This window comes from Marmota flaviventris, chromosome 2, assembly GCF_047511675.1.
Source record: "Marmota flaviventris isolate mMarFla1 chromosome 2, mMarFla1.hap1, whole genome shotgun sequence".
NCBI classification, from domain to species: domain Eukaryota; kingdom Metazoa; phylum Chordata; class Mammalia; order Rodentia; family Sciuridae; genus Marmota; species Marmota flaviventris.
Genome location: NC_092499.1, coordinates 169,136,767 through 169,160,747, shown reverse-complemented (window position 1 = coordinate 169,160,747; position 23,981 = coordinate 169,136,767). Strand labels below are relative to the sequence as shown.

The window sequence follows — 23,981 nt, the reverse complement described above, 5'->3', positions numbered from 1 at the left end:
TTCTAGAACTTTCTGTCTGGAAAAGGAATCTCTTCTTCCACACTGTTGCCCCATCTGGAGCCTCTTGAAACTTGTTCACGATGTTTTCCTTGATGTGGTGGGGTGTTCAGCAGAATCTCTTAGGATTTTCTAGGTTTCAGTTCATTCATTCCATGCTGACTTGAGGACTACAGCTTTTGTTAGATATTCTACTTGGTGTCTGTGGTAGTGTTGCCTGTTCCTAGTAAGCAAGAGGTGCATTTGAGGTTTTCATTCTCCACAGTTCTTTCTGAGGGAAAACATATATGACTCTTTGGTCCTATGCGGGTTTTACTGTGAAGGTTTCCACCACCATGAAAACTCACAGTCAAGCTCATTGTCAGCTAAAATCCTTCACCTGGGGACAACTACCTGCAGGGATAATGTCCGTAAATTCTTCCAATGGTCCCCAAATGTTCTATTTCACAAACCTTTCATAAAATGCCCAAATGGGAACTGGAAATATCTTTATATTGTCAATTTGTTTTATTTACTGGAACTTGCCAATGCTTTATGCTAGAACCAGATTCCTAATCAACACAAGAGTATTTTTTTTTCTGACCTCATAATCATCTTGCTGTTTTTTAATTGCAGCAATATGTTTTTTTTTTTTTTTTTTTAAAAGTATCCCTTATCCCTTCTTTCTTGGAGGGATAAGAAGTCATTTTATAGTGATCATGCAAATCAGCAACTTTGCTGTTCTCCCTATAGGAGAGGTCAGTGTCCCAGGCTTTCTACATCAGTGAGTTTGTCTTCAGTGTGCTGTGTGTCACATCAGACACCCCATTACCTTCTGCCAGTGCCTGTGGCTGACTTCCTTCCGGCCTTTCTGTGAGGGGAGGGAGGGAGTCACATAACCTGACACTTCTTCCAAGGGATCAGTGCTTAACGATGACATGAGAATACCAAGAAAGTAGATTTATTATCAAATGTTCCTCCCTATTTTTAGTAGAGTGCACTATATTTTACTATTCTCTAAGGATGACTCATAAGCCTTGTCTTTGTAGGCAAAGCAGAGTTGAGGGGTGCTGAGAATTTTAGTGACCTTAAATCAGTATAGACGTATCATCTACTTTTTACTCCTTTTTTGGGCTGTTCCCTTTCCTTGTAGTTGTTGTATCCTGAAATAAGTCCGTTTTTCATCAGCTGCATTATGAATGGTTCCTATGAAGAATTATGTGTTTAATGAATATAAATACTTGATTCAAGCAGAAGGAAAGGGAGGAGGAGGAGGAAGAACAACAACAACTCCACAACTTAGAAGTGTTTTTATTATTATTATTATTAAATATTTTAAGTTGAAAGTAAAAATTACTTTACATTAAGTACATTTGATTTTACAAAAACTTTGGATGGTATCAGGTTCTAGGTCAACAGATGTTGGGTGTTTGTGTCAGTCTTGCCCTCCTCCCCCAAAGAGAATAAATACATCCTTGTATTTCCTTCCATCCTCTCCTAAATATCAGAAAATTTAGTCTCTACTCAAGCACCATTCAAATGTTGGATATTTTATTAGTTTAAAAAATATTGAACTGAAATCTGTTAATTTTAAAAATGTCTTCCCATACTTAAATCTGGAAACATCTAGACCCTAGAACCTGAATTTCTCTGGGTCTGCCTTATTTCCCTATGATTCCAACAGTAAGCAACGCTGACTAATATGGTAGTCCTAATTCTAATTTTTTCTTTTCTTTCTTTCTTTTCTTGCCTTTTAAATCCACTGTAGGGATTCAGAATATATTTTTAACTCCTGTAGTGGTGTATTTTTTTCTTGCTTATTTGTGTCACATTAAACTTAGCTTATTATCAGCATTAATTAATAAACTACTAAAATTTTTAAAAAATTAGATAAAGAACAAAGTAACTATTCTTGGATGAATTATCTGTATCCTTGCATTGCTGGCTTCAGACTAACTTTTGCTGATGATGAGGAATTTATTAGTCTAATCAAACCAAAGACTGCTTTCAAGTTTGATGAAAAGAAAGAAAGCAACCTGATAACTTCTTTCATGTAGGATTTGAGTTTGAAAGTCATGCTATTCTTTTGAAAAACTTACTTAATACGTGTTTGGGGTGTAGCGATCCTCTGTGAATGCTTTTATAATTGTTCTTATTAAGTATTGATTATATACAGAGTTTTAACATAAGCATTAGGTATACAGCTCACCAAAACTTGTTGACTTCACTTTCTTTTTATCTGTACTTCAGAGCTTTACACACTTTCCTGGCCTGTCTACTCTCATGCCTGGAGAGACAGATACGTTGTACTATCAGTTACTATCGTTTTTCTAGATTTGAGACCTAGAGGTCTTAAAGTTGCTGCAGTAGTCTTTAGGAACCATGGTTTATTAAGCCATGGATATTGCAGTTACTTTCAAACTCTATAGTGTCACTGATGTTTCTTCTTTACCCCTGGCACAACAAGAGCAACCACAGATATCTATGGCTTCTCATTTTCTTAGAGCACATTCTTACATGCTGGTAGTCTGGAGCTGAGCTCTCCAGAAGCAGACCTGAGATGAGGCACAAGTACTTTATTAAGTCAGGGCTCCCAGGGGAACTAGTAAATGGGGGAAGGGAAGAAGCCAAGTAGGGGAATGATTTCAGCAAAATTCCTTCCTTACCCTGATCCCTGGGGCAGTCTGCAGCATGGTTGCTCCAGAGAGTGTGTTCATGGCATTGAGACCCGGCTTTCCTATTTCCCCCTCAGTCATTGCTGTGGGCAGGGAGGAGAGGGCCCATAAACTTCCCAACATTTCTGCTCTCCAAACAGAAAGCAGCTCCAGGGTTGAAAGGAGTTCTTCTTAAGAAGTTTTGAGAGCCATCTTTTGGAAGCCAAGCCTACAAAAGCTGGGAGATGGGTACCAGGTTGATCAGTTAAAAGGGATCCAGTGGGTGTGTGGGGCAGGACACTGAGAGGGTCTGGTGCACAGAACAACACACCATCTCACTTGCTTCCTCCCTCCTGAGCCACATTCTGCATCCCTTTGGCCATTTCTTGGTGTGAATTAAGAAACTGTGTAAAATTCATTTTCTTCCCTTGAGGACGTAGTAAGCTACTGCTATAAAAAATCTAAGTCCTAAAATAATTGCAGTGTGGAGAGAAAGCTAGGTAATTTTCAGCAAGTAGAATTTGTGCATATATTAAGTTAGAAAAATAAAATCTAGAATTTCAAAACCTTCCTTAAATGAATGCCATCATGAATAATATTCTCAGTGTCCTGTAAGAAGAAATAAGGATATTCTGTAGTGGATAGTTATTCTTGCTAGAAGTATTTCCAAGCATACATGTTAAATTTATTATTTTTTGGCTCTCATGTCTTTTAACCATCTTCTACTTCTTAGGGGACAATTCCTATCCAAATCATAACAGACCCTGACTCTAGGTACACAATGAGCATTCAGCTCACTTTCTTTCTAGTGACCTCACAACCTTCAATGAGAAATGGTTGAAATGCCAGCTATGTAAGAGTTTGGTGAAGTGGGCTCCATTCGGCAAACTTATTTACTGTGGAATGCATTAAAAAAAAGAAGAAGAAGAACTGATGGATAAAGGACTAGCTATTGAAGAAAGGTAGTAGAATAAAATATTAATTGTAGCTGGACATGGTGGCACACACTTGTAATTCTAGGGGCTCAGGAGACTGAGGCAGGAGGACCATGAGTTCAGAGCCAGCCTCAGCAAAAGTGAGGCACTAAGCAACTCAGTGAGACCCTGTCTCTAAATACAATACAGAATAGGGCTGTGGATGTGACTCAGTGGTTGAGTGACCCTGAGTTCAGTCCCCGGTATGCTACCCCCTCCCCCCAAATGAATAAAATATTGATTGTTAGAATCTAGGTAGAAGGGATATGGTCATACCCATCCACTGAATGCTTGTATATACAGAAACACAGAAACATCAACAACAACACAACACAAAACAAAACAAAACCAAAAAACCCAGAAACAACAACAACAGAACTTATTTATTTTAAAATAAAATGTTAGAGAAAAGAAGCATTAACTAACAATGATAGCAGGATTATGTGAGGTTTGAAAACAAAATGTCAGCTTTCTATTCTGGAAAATGCTTAAGGCTTGTCCTGTTTTTCAGTTCAACTTTTCAAAGGTTGTATTAGCATTATTATTTGTTCCAGCTTCAGTTTCCCCCCAAGGTTTGGAGAAACTGGAAAAGGTCTGACAGTCTCGTATAGAATATTGTCTCAGATTTTAGCTGTTGCTTTTGTATTTTATAGTTTCCTGGATTAAGGTCTTCATGTATTGCTTGGGGATGTGATCATAGTGAAGTCCTTATAATTTTATTTCCCAGGGGCTGGTGGTGACAGTAAGGACTTATTCTGAAGACAGGAGTTCTTGTCCTCTCACCCACTCTGTATACTCCCATCTTAAATTGAATATCCTGAATCTTTTCCAGACCTGAAATAGGGGCTCCCCCACCAAAACACTCCCCCAAATTGGAATTGATTCTTTTGTTCGTTGTATTTCTATAAAAGAGAGGGGGGAAAATGAGCAAATTCAATTCAGCTTTGTAATACTTTTTGAGGTTCTGGGAGATACATCTATAAAATATTGATAAAACCATTGGAAATTGTTGCATTTGAAAAGCTTTTAACTGATTTTCTTAAAGAGAGAAACAGGCATCTCGTATTGTCCTCCGGCAGGAAAATGCAGTTTGCTGAGGACTGAGGACTAAAATACACTTTCCCAGGAGGGGAACCAGCCAGTGACCTTGGGCTGCAACCACCTGGCAAATCAGCTGCTTCATTCCTTTCCATATTTCTTGGCCTGTGGGGGGAATCAAGTGTCACCAAAGCAGGAAGAGAGCAGTTGGAGGAAGACTCCAGCAGCTCTTTTGGTGACAGTGCTGACATGATCTCTTGACCTTTCCCATATGACTGGAAGACTTAGGATTTTATAACCAGGATTCAGGTAGCTTATCATGAAAAAAAATAAGCTGTAAGAAATTGATATGATTGTAGTGTCTTTATACCCCATGAATAATGATACAGTGGTCTAGAATTTGGAGAATTCCAAATGCAGTAATTCTGCATTGGGGATATTGGGTTCTTATTGAACCTACAAAAACAAAAAATAGAATTCTACCCAGCTTTCCTTAAGAAATTACAAGTTTGTTGAAAAACTGATGATTTAAATTTGTCACCTGGCTATCCATTATAGTGTGGAAGATGTTAACTCTGAAGACTGGGACCTTGGTTTCTCCATCTTTAAAATGAGCACAATATCACCTAATTCATTGGGATTTGTAAGTTTGGGCAAGGAGATGGCGCATAGAGGAACTATCTCATTGCAAATACTCAGTAACCTCATTCCAGTGTTTCTTCTGTTTTCTTTCATGTGCATGTTGATATACAGCAGAGCTGTCTCATGATGCTCAGAATTTCTCCTTAACTTGTCTTTCTCTTTCTTTGCAGCCTTCTGCTCCCCCCCCCACACACCTTTACAAATGTAAAAAGAATAAAGGGCCTGCAAGGGACTAGCAGGGACTTGAGAAGCTCAAGGATCCACACTGTTCTCACTTTGGGGCCCTTCTCTGACCTAATGATGCCCTCTGAGACTTTACAGAGTAACATTTTTGGAGATTCTAGGTTGCCTAGACCTGCTCCTTTTCTGTAGGGAAGACCATCTCTATCTCCAAACGACTTGCTTCTCATGCATTCCCACTCCTTCTTCCCACCAGCATTAGTGCCTTGCCTAGTGCTCATTTCTGCCACCCACCCCACCCTCGGGGTCTTCAGTCTTACTAGAAAACCTGGGTTACTTTGCCTTGTCTCTTCTTCTTCCCCCTGCTGTCTCTCTTAATGGAAGTGAATTCAGTTTAAATTAACCATTTGAAACTGAACAATTTAGTGCCATTTAGTACACTATAATCTTATTCAACTACCTATCTAGTTCCAAAATATTTTTATCACCCATCTTCCCCTGCAAAAACCATACCCAGTAAGCAACTGATCTCCATTTTTCCTTTCCCTAGCCCCTGACAACTACCAATTTGCTTTGTATCTATATGGATCTACCTATTTTAAGTATTTTATAGAGTCATTTAAAATGTGACCTTCAGTCCGTAACTTCTTTGATGAGGAATAATGTTTTAGAAGCTCTCTCATGTGATAGCATGTGCCACTATATTGTTCCTTTGGATAGCTGAATAACAACGTCATTCATGTATATATATGACATACGTATGTATATGTGTATTTGTTTATCTGTTGGCAGACATTCAGCTATTTCCATTGTTTGGCTACTGTGAGTAGTACTGGAATGAATGTGTGTATACATGTATTTGTTTGAGTCCTAGTCTTCAACTCTTTGTATCTTCCTAGGAATGGACTTCCTGGCTTATATGGTAATTCTATATTTAGCTCTTTGAAGGGTTACAGAACTCTTTTCCATAGTGGCTTCACCATTTTTGATGCCTACGAGCAACCATGAAAGTTCCAATTTCTCTGTATCCTTTCCAACACTCATTTTTCCTTTGCTGTGGTTGTTTTTATTATAGCCTTCCTAGTGAGTGTAAAATTATACATCATTGTGGTTTTGATTTATATTCTTAATGACTAATGATATTTGTGTGTTTTCACTTCCTTGCTGGCTATGTGTACATCTTCCTTGGAGAAATGTTCTATTCACATCCTTTGCCTGTTGGTAGGGGGAAGCGGTACTAGAGATTGAACCCAGGGTTGTCTACCACTGAGCTACCTCCCCACTACTTTTTATTTTTTATTTCAAGACAAGTTCTCACTAAATTTCTGAGGCTGACCTCAAACTTGAGATCTTTCTGCCTTAGCCTCACAAGTAGCTGAGGTTATAGGTATGTGTCACTGTGCCCTGCCCTTTGCATTTTTACAAGTCAATTGTTTGCCTTTTTGTTGTTGAATTAGTTATAGGTGTTTTTATATATACTAGATACTTGGTCCTTATCAGTTATGACTTGTAGATATTTTATCTTGCTTTGTTGGTTGAATTTTTACTTTCTGGAAAATGTCTTTCAATGCATAAAATTTTTAATTTTGATGAAGTATTTTTTTTTACTTGTCTCTTCAATAATTGTCCAATTTAAGATCTATTTATATTTCATTGGTGTATTTAAGAATCCAGGGATATAAAGATTTACCCTAAGATTTATCCCATGTTTTCTCCTAAGACTTGTATGTTTGTAGTTCTCAAATTTAGGTCATCAGTCTGTTTTGCCTATGCTATGAGGTAGAGGTCCAAATTCATTTATTTGCCTGTGGATATCCAGTTGCCCCAAGACCATTTGTTGGAAGGACTCTTTTTTCCTTATTGAATGACCTTAGTACCCTTTTCAATAACCCATTGGCCAGAGAGAGAGATGTGTGGGTTTATTTTTTGACTATCAATTCTCTTCCATTGTTCTACATGTCTATTTGTTGATTACTGTGTTTTTGTGGTAAGTTTTGAATTCAGAAAATGTGAGTCCCCCAGCTTCCTTTTTTTACTATTATTTTACTTATTCACGGGTCCTGAACCTTCTCTTTTTTTTATTGTTTTGTACTTTAGTGATTTTTTATTGTGACATTACACTTTGGGAGAAGGCAGCAACCCCAGTTTATAGACATATGCCCTGTGGGATTATTTTACACATACTAGAATCCAGAAGCCCCTCTTTCTTCCTGTCAATCCATAGACACCTTAATGCAAACTACATCAGTGGTATTCAAAGCAAAGACAATGCACAGACAGTGGGGTTAAGCTGCTTATTAGAATCCCAGGCGGCCCTGTTCCAGGGGCCTTTTAAAAAAGATCAAATGTGCAACCTTCATATTTGCAAAGATAACTAGACATCATACTGATTGGTGCACATGTTCAACTTTATTAGTTGTCATCTTCAGTTGCATAAATCATTTTTTAAAACCCTCTTATGTAAAAGAAAGTTGTGATGTAGACATCAAAATCAGTAACATATCAGAAGAGTGGGGAGACAGAGTAAGGTGATTTTGCTGGCATTATTTGCTGAGATGAGTCACATTTGTTTCCAGTGTATTTGACCTCTAGTCCATTCCTTTGAGAGTTGCGGGAACCGTGTGGGATTTTCCTTTTGGAAAGAACTCTTAGCTGTGAATCCTCAGCAGCTACTCTTTAAGCATTTCCAGATGGTCCTCAAAGTCCTCATCTAGTGGATTGCTCCTACTGACTAGAAGAAAACTGTTTTAACCCCTGCATGTCTTGACAATGAGAAGATGTGATAAACACATAGGTTCTTTGGCTGACCTTCCTGAAAATATGGTTAGAGACAGGCATATGCATGTGTATGTGTGTGCATATGTGTCAGCCACTCGTGAGCCTAGAACACTGAGTGGAAAACTCAGCTGTGCAGGGAAAGCTGATTAGATGAACTAAACTGAATATCAAGAAATGGGCTAAGGCAAAAGACCCAGGGCCATCTACAATGATGTGGAATGTTCCCTGCTGGCTGGTACAGGTCTTCCTGAAGCTCAGATGTTTCTTTGTGTGCAGGTAAGAGAGGTGCTTTCCTCTGCAGGGGCCTAGGTTGGGAGGAGAGTTCTGGAGAAGACGGGGTAGAGCTCCTGAGTCCTTCCTACACTGAAAAGACTTGGCAGGGCTATCTGGAAGTGCAGCCCACCCTGGATCCCCCTCCAAGAACTGCTGAGAGAAATGAAGGGAGCAGATCTCTGAGGGACAACAGATGTCACTGGCCTGACTTAGGTACCAGCTGGAGCAGACCTCTAAAGTCAGAATAGCTTGGTTTTCAAGTCTTTGCTGGAGCATGTGATATCATTGTGAAGATAAAATTTCCATCTGCCGCAAATAACTACATAAAACCGAGTGCTGAAAACATAGTAAATGCTCAATCGATAGAAACCTTTTATTGTTATTGTTAAATATACTAAAGGGGTGATTCCTAAAGTTGCTCCATATGGCAGTCTTTTTCTAGTATTTCCAGGGAAAGTATAGACTACAACCTCCTGTCTCCTGCTTCCAGTGAATTCCTTACAGGAAACAAGTCCTTCGAAGGACTAGCAACAGTAAAATCTCATTTAAACACATACAAAAATAAACTCCCTTTCTTGAACATGTGCTTCCCTGAAAGTGATGAGATTTTCTTTTCTTTTCTTTTTTTTTTTTTTACTTTGATACATTTAATACACTTTAAGATATTTCAACAGCAAAGGGGGAAGTTTATGTGATTAAAAATTTTTGATGAATATTTGGCTTAAAATACATATCTCAATTTGGGAATAAAGAGTGACCATCAGGGCAGAAGGTTGGGAATTTAGTACACATTTTTTTCCCCCACAAGCAGTGAAAATTGGTTGGGGCTCCCATAGTAAAATAGCACAGACTGGGTGGCTCATATCCTCAGTTTGGAAGGCGGTACACCCACAGTCAGAGTATTGGCAGGGGTGGTTTCTCTGGAGGCCTTTCTCCTTGGCTTTTAGATGGCTGCTTTCTTACTGGGTCTTCACATGGTCTTCCCCCTGTGTAGATACATCCCTGATGCTTCTTATGTGTCTAGATGTCATCTGCTTAAAAGGACATCAAACAGATGGGATTATTTCTACCCTCGCAGCCTATTCTAACTGAATCACCTCTTTCAAGATTCTGTCTTTAAATATATGTGCTTTTAAGAGACTAGGGGTTAAGGCATCAACAGTTGAATTGCAAGTAGAGACAATAAAATTCAGTGCCCAACTGGTAGCATAGGGTAAAGAAAGACAGAAAAAGATAGAAGAGCCAGAAAAGTGAGTCATGAGGATAAGGAAAATTTGTAGAGGGTAATCTGTGGACTGATAATGGGAAGAAATTACTTTCCTAATTGATCAGTGTATGAGTTAGGGTTTGCTGCATAATAAACTACCCCCAACAACAACAAAAAAAAGAGCTCATAGTTTGATGGGTTGGCCATTTGGACTGGCCTTTGCTGTGAAGTTGTTTTGACTTCCATTGGGCTCACTTATGTGATTCTGGTTAGCTTTGAGTTTGTTGAGGCCTGGCTGGTCTAGGATTGCCTTTGTTGGGCTGGTTCATTTCTCCTGCATGTGGCTCTTGCCTTCTGGCAGGGTCGGAAGACTCCTTCCCATAACAGTGACAAAGTACTGAGAGCAACAGTGCCAAAGCACATACCAGTATTTCTGCCACATTCTCCTGAAGTGAGTCATAGGCCAGCCCAGGTTTAAGAAGTGGGGAAATAGACCTTTTCAGGTAAATAAAAAAGCAAAGTTTGGGGGCCTATTATATTTTATGATCATAACAGATTTTGTCTATACTCATAAATCAGAAAGTAATGATCTAGAAAGGAATTACGAGTGCATTTATATATGGATGGTCACTCTTTATTCCAAAATTGGGATATGTAGTTTAAGCCAAACATTTCTTACACCCCTGGATGTCTTATTTTTCTGCAAGACTTGGTGTCTCCAGCTCACTGGGAGACAGCCTAGTCGGAGGAGATCTGAGTGAGAGCTGTTTTTTTCTTTTATCCTTAGACTGTAGCTCCTGTGGTTTACGTGGCCTGGTGGAAACCTCCAGCCCTTAACTCTTGGAGTTGAGCCTCCTGAAACTCTGACAGAAGAATGGGGTCTCTTGGGGCTTGTGTCCAGAGAGTAGATTTAGAAAATTCAACTGTAACACTTTATATGAGAGAACATGGTGCATATAAACCTTCTTAGAGAGCTTTACCTCCTGCTCACCAGATTTGCTAATCTATACTACCCACTGGGGCTCTGTTTAGGGAGCCCTCCCTCTTATTAATTAAATGCTTCATATGAAATTGTTGTTTATAACAGCTCTTCTTTTGTCCTGTTGTAGACTCAATTTCCATGGAACAGAGAACAACCTATCTGCATCTTGTAGGGCAGAGAAAGTACACTGGTGTATAAAAACCAAAAATTCCAATATGAAAATTATTTTCCTGGGAAAGCAAAATTAAATCTATTTTTTAGTACATACATAAACCTATAAAAACCATTTGGCAGATTCTTACATATATATATATATATATATATATATATATATATATATATATATATATATATATTTACTGAAGGATTCCTGTAATTTCTCTCCTAGTTTTTTTCCTCCAAGAGAATAAAAATATACTCCTACTCAAATACTTGTACATGAATATTCTTAGAAGCTTTAGTTATCATGGCAAAAACTAAGAAAATATATCCACTGAAAGATGATGGACACATTAAGATACATGTCTGCAATGGGATGCAGCTTTGCAATAAAAAAGCAGCAGGTTACTGACACAATGTGGAAAAACCTCAAAAACATGACCTGTGTAACTCTATATCATGTATAGCCAGAAAAATGAGAAGTTATACTCCATTTATGTATGATGTGTCAAAATGCAATCTACTGTCATGTGTAACTAATTAGAACAAATTAAAAAATTCTGCTGAATGAAAGAGACCCCCCCATAAAAGCATAAATGCACTTTCTACTTACAGAATATTCTAGAATAGTCTAATTTAATTTTCAGCTACAGAGCACAACAGTGGCTACTTACATTTTGTGTGTGTGTGTGTGTGTGTGTGTGTGTATGTGTATGGTTTGGGAGGAAGGTGAGGGGCCTGAAATAGCTTTTGGACTGATGGACAAGACTATGATGTCTATAATATCTTGATTTTCCTGCTAGTTACTTGGGTGCATTTTATTGTACAAAATATAAACCTCAGTGAATGGCAATTTGGGAGGAATGACTCATGTTTCTCAAAATATATTAGGGCAAGGTAAAATTTTTGTGATCATCAAAGGTAGAATTAAACTTAAAAACTTGAGTAAAGGTTAAAGCTTTCTAGAAGCTATGTTAGAGCTGGAGATCACCAATTTGTCTCTCAACTGTCCAATGTTAGAAACCATGGGGAAGAATCAGCAGGAAAACCAACGCAGGAACAGTGGTGCATGCCTGTAATCCCAGCTACTCCAGAGGCTAAGGCAGGAGGATCTTAAGTTTGAGACCAGTCTCAACAATTGAGCAAAACCCTGTCTCAAAGTTAAATTAAATAAAAGGCCTAGGAATGTAGCTCATTGAGGGTGCCCCTCAGTTGAATCCCTAGTAACACTCCAAAAAAAAAAAAAAGTTAAGAAAACCATTTAGTCTCATCATATTGTAGACCTGGCTCATGGAACTAAGGCAGCATCTTTTTCATTAAAGGTAAATTTGGGCAATTCATTAACAGAAATGTGGAAACTTTTAACCTACGTAGCTGAATTCAGATACAGCTGGGTAAAGTTAGTATCAGCATATTAAAATGAGTTAAGACTGGGCTTATTGTTTCTAGATCATAATGGTCACCAAATATTATTCTTTGATGAAAACCAGAGTGTTAAAAGTTGGCAAATGTTTTATGTATTCCTTGTGAATTCTGAAGGGGACAAAAGTGAATAAGAACAAGAGAAAAATATTTCCTTCAAATGATTTGGAACTATCCACTTTAGTCAGGTAGAACTTACTGCTAAAATCCTGTTTTAGCCTGTTCATTCTTTGATTGTTTAAAAGATAAAGCTGAGAGAAAAAAATATTTTGTCATATGTTTATTTGGGTTCAATGCTGGATGTAACTTAATAAGAACAACTTCTTTTCTTTAAGCATCAAAGAGCTTATTAATTCCCAGATGTCAGCTATGCCTGCAGAGTGCTAGAGACAGTGATTAGACTGTCAAAGACTGGTGACGCTAAAATGGAAAGCAGATTTTGTTTTACTCTTAGCCAAATTGTAGTCTATTTGGAATGATGAAACTGTATCTCATTTTAGTGTTATTTTGATAAGCCAGAAATGAGTTTCAGATTTCAACTTTATAATGTTTTATTATTAAATATGATGCTGATCTAAGCAAATTTTTCTCTTTTCATTATTGTTTTCTAAATGGTCACTTTTTGTATTTTATATCTATTGGTTATTCATTGAATTAAAAAGATAGTTATTATTAAGTATCTACAATGTACCAAGCAAGGTTCTTAGCATTTGGAAGAGAACAGTAAGCAAGACACATTTTGGTTCTTATAGAGGAATATTTTTCTAATAGGAGGAGATAGATAATAAAAAAGTAAACAAATGTAAAAGCAAGATACTTTGATGTAGCAATATGCATTAAGAAAATAACTTGGGTCAATATGATTGTGGCTGACAATTGCAGTGTAGGTGATCCATTTGGAGTTGGAGTCAAGCATGATTGTGTTACAAATGTGACATTGAAGCTGACACCCAGATGATGCAAAACAAAGGAATATTAAGAACTAGGGCCAGAACTTTCTATACAGAGAGAATAGCAAGAGCAAAGGTCCTGGGATAGAAATGAACTTAGTGTGTTCAAAAAACAACGCCCAGTGAGAACCTTATGGGGAGTACAAGGCAGATGAAGTCAAAGAAGTAGGTAGCAGCGAGTTCCCTTTAGACCTAGGTAAGGAGCAGTGTTTATTGTTGCTATTTGTTGTTTTTGTAAAGAGGAATGAGAATTTTTGATCGACATGATCTGATTTACATTTTAGTGAATTATTCTCTCAGTGGAAAATGAATTAGGAGTGTGCACCTGCAGATAAGAGTGGAAGCAGAAAAGCCAGTTAGGAGGCTTTTGTTAGCTGTTTTGGGGAGAAAAGGAAAAAAAAAAAACATTTAGATTTGAACACTGGAGGTGGTGTTGGAGAGAAAACAGGCAGATTTCAGAACTATTTTGAAAGCTGCACTAGCAGCAGATGAATTGGACCCAGCAAGTGAGGGAAAAAGAGGCATTGAAGGTAACTCGTAGGGTGCCAGATTGAATTTGGGGGGAGGAATTTAAGGAAATGGGAAAACCTAGAGGAAAAATATGCATTTAAAAAAAATCAAGTGATTTGCCCTAAACTCTAAAGTTTAATATGTTTATTAAGTATTCAAGTGGAAATGTCAAATCAGCAGTTGGATATATGAGTCTGGAACAGTTGGATACATAAGAGCTAGGAATGGAGACTTAAGTAATGGAAATAGAAATGGTATTTAAAGCGTTGGGGCCATATGTGATCACCCAGGAATAAAAAAGTACGTAGAGATGGGTCATTTGAACACACAGAGGTTAAGCAAACCAGAAAGAAGTTAGGATGGAGGATAAGTGGTGTAATGCCAGATTCATGGGACCCCAATAGACCTCCAGGAGCCGAATCTGATGCAATCACACAAGAGTCTTTATTGCAAGCTCAAGCCTGGACTCACAACCGTTTCTGACGCAGTGGTCCAGGGAGTGAGTCCCGGTCCTTTGTTCAGTGAGATTTTTTAGGTTTTTGGGGGATACTCTATGCATCATAACATCACACAGCAAATCATTCCATACCGCTGGAAAATCAAACAACAACTCTTAACATTGATTAGCACATTCACTGGCCGGAACAAGTTGGGTAGGGGTGATTGGTTAGTACAAGAGGGGGATTCCTTTGAACTGATTAGTTTAAGCCATGAGGGGTGTACGTGCTAAACTACATGGTTTCCCAATATGTCATCAACCACCATAAACTACTGGGGAGGGGGGGGTCATCTGGCATCCCCAGTATTTTCCCTGTCTCATGATGATTGGGGGTTGATATGGGTCTTCACCGAGCCTAACTGAGTCAGGGACACCTGGCACTGATGATCTCTCCTGTTATTTGCAGATAAACAACTCAGCAGGGTGGGTATGTGCCTAGAAAGGCTCTGTGGGTTTTTTCAAGGACAAGAGTCACGCCCCCTTCCTTAGGACAGGCCTTGAGGTAGAAGCTGCTGTTATTTATTTATTTTCAAAAATGGAGTCACATCAGTTTTTCAGTGGCTGGTGAGGTCAGAAGACTCTAGCAGAGTCTGGAATCACTGTCACCATGTAAGAGAATGTTCAAGGAGAGAGTGGTTCATTGCATCATACACTGTGAAGTTGGTTGATGGGGACCAAAAGATGACCACAGAATTTCACAATATGGCGGTCACTGAGGCCCTTAGCAAGAGGGAAGAATTCTGGTTGGAGTGATTGAAGGGAAAGGAAAGGTGAGGAACTCACCTGTATATGTTGATGTTTTCAAGGGGAAGCCTTAGGGGCAATATTATCATTGAACAGAGCATAAGGAGACTCTAGAGGTATGAAGCAACCATGAGAAAGAGTCGTTTTAGAGTGGTGTCAACCTACCAAAGAAAAGTTATTGGACAAGGTTTGAGGTTTGTGGTTGAGTTTAGAATGAAGACTGATCAGTTTGGCTGTGAGTTTTTCTCCAGCCTAGTTCAGCACCGTGACCACAGTTGCTCAGTTGACAGAGAATTAGGTGTGACCATGTTTGGGGAATTAGCAAAATAAGGGAAAGAGAATGAGACAAAGGAGGACAGAGCACTTGTAAAGTATGTTGGGCAGTGGAGCTGAGGGTGGGTAAGAAAGGAAGGAGACTTCAGGGCTGTAATGGGTAAAGAGACTGGTAGAGTCCAGAGTGTAGGTCTCAGTGAGATTGATAATGGTTGGACTTGGAGATCTAATACAGGTGAAGCATCCTCAATATGAGAACCCCAGATCTGAAATACTCTAAAATCTGAAACTTTTTGAATACCACAACTTGGAAATTCCATACCTGACCTCATGTGATGATAGGTTGACTTTAAAACATAGGCTTAGTAGAACTATTGTATAAAATCACCTTCAGGCTATGTGTATGAGGTGTACATAAAACATACATGAATTTCATGTTTAGTCTTGGGTTCCATCCCCAAGATATTTTATTATGTATATGCAAATATTCCAAATTGCAAGAAAAAAAAGTCCATATTCTGAAATACTTCTGGTCCAAGCGTTTTGGACAAGGGATAATTAATCTGTAATAGGTCAAATAATGATGGATGGGCAGGGTATTTGAAACCTGCATGTGTTTGAAAGGGAGTGTAGCTGCTGCTGCTGTGAACACCAGGCTAACACACACATGTAGGCCTGGGGGACAAAGCTGCATGGAGAGAGAAACCATCAGAGGTTGAAAAGTCAAGGGTCAGAACCTCACCTTTATTTTCTGCTAGGCTATATATCTTAAAATGTTTTGATCCACAATATTCCAGAAAAATATATTATCGTATCTAGGATCCCTTTGATGGTAGGTAATATAAACTGACAATTTCTGTAACCAAACTTCTCTCTGTAGCAGAGAACCTGGTTTCCATTAACCAATAATCTATCCATCTTGTAGTCTAGGAATCCAGAAAGACTGTTCTCTTTCCCAATCTTGCTTTCAAAAATCCCTGGGAAGACAGTGAGTGGCTGATCATTGATTTCAAGGCCTACAGCAGAATCAGGGACCAGACAGCTTGGCTGGCAAAGTCCCTAGATATAGAGGTGTTTGGGGGCAGCTAAATCCATAAATGCCTATTACACATTCTGGCTGGTTCACTTCATGACATGAGTAAGAAAGGCTCAGATGAGACCCACTTCATGAACAGACTCTAGTTGGAGAAGAATGAATACAATTTAGACTCCTAATCATTGTTTTTGGCATCTTTTGTGAGTGGCCTGGATCTTGTTATTAACTTACCTTTCCCACTGAGGTCACCAGGGAACTTAGCAGGCTGCAATTGTGTTGATCTATTCCAGGCCAAATATCTCTGTTGCCTAGGTGCCTGGGCTTATCTGTTATTTGTTTGTGTATAAAATCTTTTTATTGAAGTGTAATTAACATACATTTACAAAGCGCACAAATCAGAAGTGAATAGCTCCTTGAATTTTCAGGAAGTGAATGCACCAGGTAACCGGATAATAAAACAGGATCATTCTCTTGACCTCTTCAGTCACTGTCCCTTCCCTTAGCATAACCTCTATCTGGACTTTTTATATCTTAAATTAATTTTGTCTCAACCTTGATGTTTGCACAGGAGAATTCGGTATGGTGAGCAGGAGTTTTGGCAAATGGCCTATAGGTCTCTACTTCCTCTGAGCCTGAAATTCTTGCTGCTGTTCTCCTTTCCCTCCCAGAGCAAGGAAGAATAACCCTCCAGCATAAACAACTACATTATGCTCAAAGGCTGCCAGTAATTATATAATGATATAAATTGACAGGACACAGGGTCTCCTATCCAGGCTTTTCCTTTGGTGTTTTGTTTTTGTTTGTTTGATTTTTTTTTCAAATATGAATCTCAGGAACATTTATAATAAGAGTCCTGCAGGGAGCAGCCTACTTAGAGGAGGGTTAATTGCAGAAGGTGATGTTTAATCTTTCATTTGTGTATCCATAATAGAGATGGCCCTTCTGATAAAGGTAACACATCTGACTTAAGTGCTCTTCTGTCCTCTGTTGCAGAGCAGGGCTGGGAGATGTCAGGCGCTGAGTCTGGGTTTTCCTGGACTCATTTTGAATTGATGGGAGAGGCACTTATTCCAGACAGGCAGGAGCATTCTAGGGGAGTTTCTATGGAAACTAACAATGTCAGATGAGATCAACGGCTGAATTCTGTTTCCTCCAAAGGCGGCTTAGGTTATATGATTTGGGATAAAAAGTTGGCCTGCAAGAAACAAAAGAATTTCTTTCCCGGGAATGGACCACTGAAATATGTTTTATTTACCCAACAGCACACAGATTGCTGCTGTTATATATTGGTCCAGTATGTCACCATGACACCTCTGTGATGGTTTTTATTTTAGTAACTTCTATAAAGAATGCCTTAATGACACATTTACTATGTCCCCAAAATATAGGTTGTAGGATAATGGGACACTCTCCCCTGAGTCTTAAGAGAGAATGAATGAAAATAGACTAGATGAAAGAATTGTAAAAGATAAGCCTTTCTGAATTATAGACTTTATTTCTCAGTTTTCTCCACTCTGTATTATATATTGGGATATAATTTACACATAAGAAAGATGTGCCGATGCTTGTTCAAAATTTTGCATCTGTGTACATATTCATATGACCGATTCTCAGATCAAGAGGCGTATGAGTGTACGTTAAAATGATCATGTGCATGTCAAACGTACTCTTGTATATTCAAGCTTCTATTGACCTCTTGTGGTTAAGGAAATACATACCTGCATACATATGTATATGTGTGTGTATTTCATATATATATATATAAACAACTTACAAAAACATTTGGAGCAGTTAGGTTCCTAAGCAGAGTTCAATTAAATGAAGAGGGCTTGTGTGTGTGTGTCTTGGCAATGTGGTGTGGAATCCCTGAATCAGATCAGCTGCTTCAGCTATCCATGCATCCATTTACTCACCAAGTACTTATTCAACTCTTATTATTTATGAAGTGTTGTACCAGATATTATCATTTGCAATCATGGATCAGAGTTGGAACATGCCAGCCTAGAGTTTCTAGACAATGCAAATACTCAATTCAAAATCAGCATAGAGTGTTCTGAAGTCTGTAAGGGAGGTGAAGACAATGAGAGGGCCAAGCATCTGTTGGATGCTTGTTGATCTTGTGCATCTTGATGCATCTTGATCTGTGCTGGATGTTGAAGAAGAAGGGTTTGGGCCGAGGAGATGATGGGAGACAGAAAAGGACCATTAGGATGCAGGAAAAAATAAGGAAGTTCTTTGGGTTTCAACACAAAGAGAAGTTAGGGGAGAAAGAGTGGGTGACCAAGATCAAAAGTAAGAATGACCCAGAATGTGATGAAAGAGTTTAGACTTATTCTAGTAGGAATGCTGCTCAGGGCATCACCTGGGAGCTTCATAGAGATGGCCTAGCTGACCTGCTGCCTCAGCATCTCTGGGATGAGGCTCAGCAGTCTGATTTCACATGCCCTCCAAGTGGTTCTTAATGCATGCTCAAGTATGAGAAGCACCATCTCAGACCACAGCTCTTGAGAAGACAAACCATCAATATTGCCAAAGTTTGCCCAACACAAGAGGAATTCTAAGTGTTAACAGAAATTTTGCACAGAAATGAATGCTGAACTAAACACAGACCTGTGTCCTTACCATAAGATTCCCAACACCCCAGATATTCTGATGTAGATTATGAAATCCCCGCCCCCCCCCCCCCCACACACACACACTATAAAGAGAGCCACAGTATTCATGATTTTCCAAATTGTTTTTCCATAGAGTCCATTCTTTTCATTTGTCTCTTAGTATTTTTTTTCTTGGTGGGGGGTACCTGGGATTGAACTCAGCAGCACTCAACCACTGAGCCACATCCCCAGCTCTATTTTGTATTTTATTTAGATCCAGGGTCTCACTGAATTGCTTAGTGCCTTGCTTTTGCTGAGGCCGGCTTTGAACTCTGGATCCTTCTGCCTCAGCTCCCCGGGACCCCTGGGATTACAGGCTTGCACCACCATACCTGGGGTCTCTTTTAGTGTTTTTAATAAGGACTAATGGAGGAATTAGTCTTTCTTGGGACACTCTTGGGGACATGTTAAGGTGGGCAGTGGTAAGCTAAGGAATGCTTTTCATCAGAGAAATGGAGTAGCCTGCTGCGAACAATGCTCTGTGAATAACTTTGAAAATTAGTTTTTTTGTGAGTCTCAAAGTAGAAGCTTCTTTCCGGATTTGGAAAGAAGGAAATAATGAGTTTAGCAATAGACACTAGTAGAATGTCTTTCTGAAGTATTCCAGGTGAGATCTTGGAGCAACTGGATTAGAATTGTGGCTTGGAGAAATAGGAAGGTAGGATATTGCAGGAAGAACTTGGCGGCTGTGGATACATTGCTATTTTGGCATTCTATTCCTAGGAGTTCTGCTGTTGCTTCGGCAAACAGCTCATGGCCCTGGAGATGGTTTCTGAAAGTAAAAGTGGTCCTTTGTTGATTTTTACTTAAAGAAATCATCTGAGGTTACTGCCTGGTTGGTGGCTGCAGGCTGTTGCTGGGTGTATGCTGTGGAGAAAGGGGTGGAGTTGACATCTAGAGGGGACACCTCATCCCTGTGAGGTGTGCGCCTGTGTCCTTGTCCTTGGACCAGAGCAGGAGCACTGGGGAATAGCATGTCCTTTGATTTCTAAATCTGATCTTACCCTCGGAGTCCTTTGTGCAGATGGCAATGTCACCAAGCAATGTGTCATCTTTAGGCAGCTGCTGCCTTGACTGATATCACAATACCTGTCATTGTGATTTTCCAGGGCACAAAAGGAAAGTGGAAATTGTTAGAAGTTCCTCATTACTGAGGCTTTTTTTTGTGTAGTCTTTCATGTTTTAAATGATGGTACTCACAGGTAGTCAGAGTATATTTGAAGGGCTTTCTTTTATAGGTCTTAAAAAAGTGTCCTCCTGTGCCTCTGGATAGCCAACTTGGTCATCTCTGTTGAAATATTATTCAGTAAGGAAAATGTAACATTTTCACTTTTTAATAAGTGTGACATATGCACATGTTTTTAAAAACATGTGGAGAGGATTAAAATGGGTCAATTCTGCACCCCCCCAAATTCGTGGAGACAATTACTATGTAAAGACTATTTCTGTTTTTATATCTGTGGTCATTTCAGTAACTTAAATTGTAATTAATCAATTGATCAATTTTTACATTGGCTATTTACCTATTAACGAATAAATATTTAATTAATATAAACTTTAAACTTGATTTTTGATACATGACTATAGTTTTTCTGTGAGGGGCCGATTTTAGTTTAAATAGCATTCTTAAACTTCTGCTTCTTGTTCTTCAACCTTTGAAATTTCATCTTGACTTTCCACCAAGTCAGATGGTGTGTTGGGTCCACTGTCCTTCCCTGGAACTTTCTTCTTTTCACTCCCACTTCCTGTAACAGCCATCTTATCTTCACATTGTCAAGTGTTCTCACATTGCCTTTATTTCCCTCTTTCATGTCTTAATGTTATGGTATCTTTCTTTGCTATTATGATGGATTCACTAAAGACTAGAATTTAATGCATTACATAATGTGGAGGAGAAAAAGGTTCAAAATTCCTGGTTGATGCTTCTTCACAGATTAAGAGAATAGTGGAGCAAATCTAACCAAATTACATGGGAGAGGGGGGCTTCAAAATTGAAGACCCAAAGACCCAGGAAAAGCTATTGTTATGGACAGTTGCACACAGACATAGGACTGGAGAATGAGGAGTCTGATTGAATGATCATAAACTGGGAGTAACTGAGTAGCGCCTCTTTGCTCTGATTCTTCTTGGGGTCTGGGTGCAGGGCAGGACTCCTCAGTGTTGAAGGTCTTGTGAAATTTGGAACACATAGGTCAGAGACTTTTTAAGACCACGCTTCTGGGGAGAAGAGTATGAGAAGGCCAGAGAGTGACGTCCAAGGTGCTGTGTTTTGGGATAGCATGTTCTCAAGCCTGACAGTAATATTAGTGTTAAGTACATCTCCTGATTTCCTTAACCAGTCTGTCTCCCTTTGTTCCTCTTCTTCCTGGTTGGCCTTTTCATCCTGCAACCCCAGTATGTTGTAAATAACATCACCACCTCAAGCCTTCTAGCATTTGATTTTTCTTAACCATTATTAAGTCTTTTGTGATGTGTCTCTGCTGGATTTCTCCTTCTGTCCCCTGGGCCAGCCAGCTACCAGCCATGCCTACCCATGGTGACCTTCTCCTGTCATATTCTGGTCTGCAGTTTTCTCTGCCTTGATCTCTGTGTGACACACTCATCCTGGCTTATTTGTCTCTGTCTTCTATTCTTGTTTGCCATTGCCCCTTTCTCTGGTCTTAAGATGATCTGTCGGTTCTCTTCTTTATTCTCCACTTTCATTTCATTGGGGTCCTGGGGACTATAAAAGAAAGCAGAGGAGGAGAGAGGGGAGATAAAAATGAGTTCAGTTCAACAACCCTGGCCAGTTAGGTCTCCCTTTGCTGTCTACTCTGCTACATGTTGGACTCTTACATCTTTCTTCCTGGTTGACCAAATTGTTGGATTCACAGAAATATTATCCTTTGAATTAGTGACAATTCTTCCTCCATTTCCCTTAAGATTGTGGAATAAAAGGTAATACTGTGGAAAAAAAAAATTCGGCTTTGTGTTCTTTGAAATATAAGCAAATCTGGAAGTAAATGAAAAATTAAGTAGGAAAAACTTTGTGGAAGGTTTGGGTGTACTGTTTAATTACAATGGAAGCCTTGAATTCAGGCTTCCCTGATTTCTTTAATCCCAGCAATGATTTTTATGCCTGCAGTAAACACTTGTCACTTCTCTCCCCTCCTGACTGTTGATCTTGGCCATTTACATACCTCCTTTCCACTGTGAAAGAAACTGGAAATTGGTGAACCAGCCTGTCAATCACTTTTTTATATCCAGGATGGCAAAACAGTAACACCCCCGCCCACACACAAACATATACTCAAAATTTTATGAGCAAAACCACTGAGCCAAAAGTAAAATAGGAACTGAGAAATTGGCCAAGCATGAAAGAAACGGAAATGAAAGAACTGTAATTAGTGTTGACTAACACAGAATATGATGGCTCAAGTCAGGATAGCTGTTGGATGAATCAGCCAATACATTTAAAGCCTATGCCTGGAGTAGCCAATGAAATGGGAGGTTTTAAGCCAAGGGCATAGCCGGGGGTGCCAAAATGAAGATAGCTGTTTTCCTAGAGAGCAGGTTTTGGTAGGAGTGAGGCTTGTGGAAGCCTTCACAAAGTTAATAAGATGATGGAGGTAGCTGAGGTATGAGCAGAATGTCAGAACTGAATCAGTTATCACTGTCCATAGTAATGCTACATAGGCATGCCTCCAAAACCTTGGTTTATAACACTAAATATTTATTTTGGGGCACAAATTTATGAGTCATCTGTGTATTTTTACTGGATTGGGCAAAATTCCTATGACCTTTGAGATCAGAGAGTGGGGTCAATTTGACATGGCCATCATGGATTGGGATGACGCTCAGCTGTTCTCCAGGTGATCTCTCAGGCTTTATCAGGTTAGTCTGGTCTAGTTCATGGCATCTGAGCAAGGCTCCAAGAGAAGAGGCAGGAAAGACCTCTTCCTCATTTCAGCGATCAAAACAAGTCCAGAAGCCAATCCCAGAACCAGAATGAGAAAAGACTTCAAGGTTACAGGACCAAGGGCAGGATATAAGGAGATAATTAATAGAAAGCGTAAAAGCAATCTGCCACAGTTTCTTGTACCCAATATTGTGCCTGGGGGAATTGGGCAGTTATATAGTCAGACTTGTGGGTCTGGGAGACTCACCAGGGCTCATAGGCTAGAGAAAATTCAGAGAATAAAATAGCAATAATCATGAGATAAGTTTTAAAGAAGGGGTGGAAGCCCTTTCAGACTATTCTTTAAGAATAAGCTGCAAGTTCTCTCAGGGGCAAATGAAACACAATCTTCTGCAAGGTAATAATTTATGTGAATTTTAAAGAGGACCATTCCATCTGCAGGAATCTGATCCAATACGAACAATGACCGACCTTGTAAGTTTAGGAATTTTCCAATTTACAGGTAGGTTGAGATAAGGGGACTTGAATGCTCAATGGGCAGAAATGAGACCCTTGTCCCCATGTTTGCCCGTGTCCATGTCGTGACCTCGTGTTGTAGCCCCTCCTGGCAGTTTAACTGTGGTTTTACAACTTGTAGGAGATTTTTCCACATGCTCTACCAGTCTCAGGGAATTGGAGTAGTGGTTCTCAAAGTGTGGTCTCCACAGGAGCAGCCTCTACATCAACTAGCAACCTTTTAGAAATACAAATTCCCAAGCACACCCCAGACACACAGAATGAGAAACTCTAGGAGTAAAACCCAAGAATCTGTGTTTTAACAGCTTTCTGGGTCATTCTGCTGCTTGAGTGGTTTTTGAGATAGTTGAATTGAAATTACGTGTAATTTTGACAGGTTTATAAGGAAAGACTGGCAAGAGAGGTTTAGCAAATAAAAAAATTCAAGGCATCCAGTTATATTTGACTATAAGATCAAATTTTGCACTGGTGTACAAAATTTTCAATATATGTCCAATGTAATATTTGAGATATACTTAACACTAAAACATTGTTTCTTGTTAATCTGAAAATCAAATTCAACTGGATATGGTGTATTTTATCTAATGACTTTAGAAAGAGTTCTAGAAAAATTGCA

The 23,981-nt window shown here is 39.2% G+C and overlaps 1 protein-coding gene across 13 annotated transcripts in view; it reads left to right on the top strand.

The window, feature by feature from the left end:
- Positions 1-23,981, top strand: part of Plcb4 (phospholipase C beta 4) — a 394,666-nt gene that overhangs the window by 142,992 nt on the left and 227,693 nt on the right. The gene's annotated exons all lie outside the window — the stretch shown is intronic.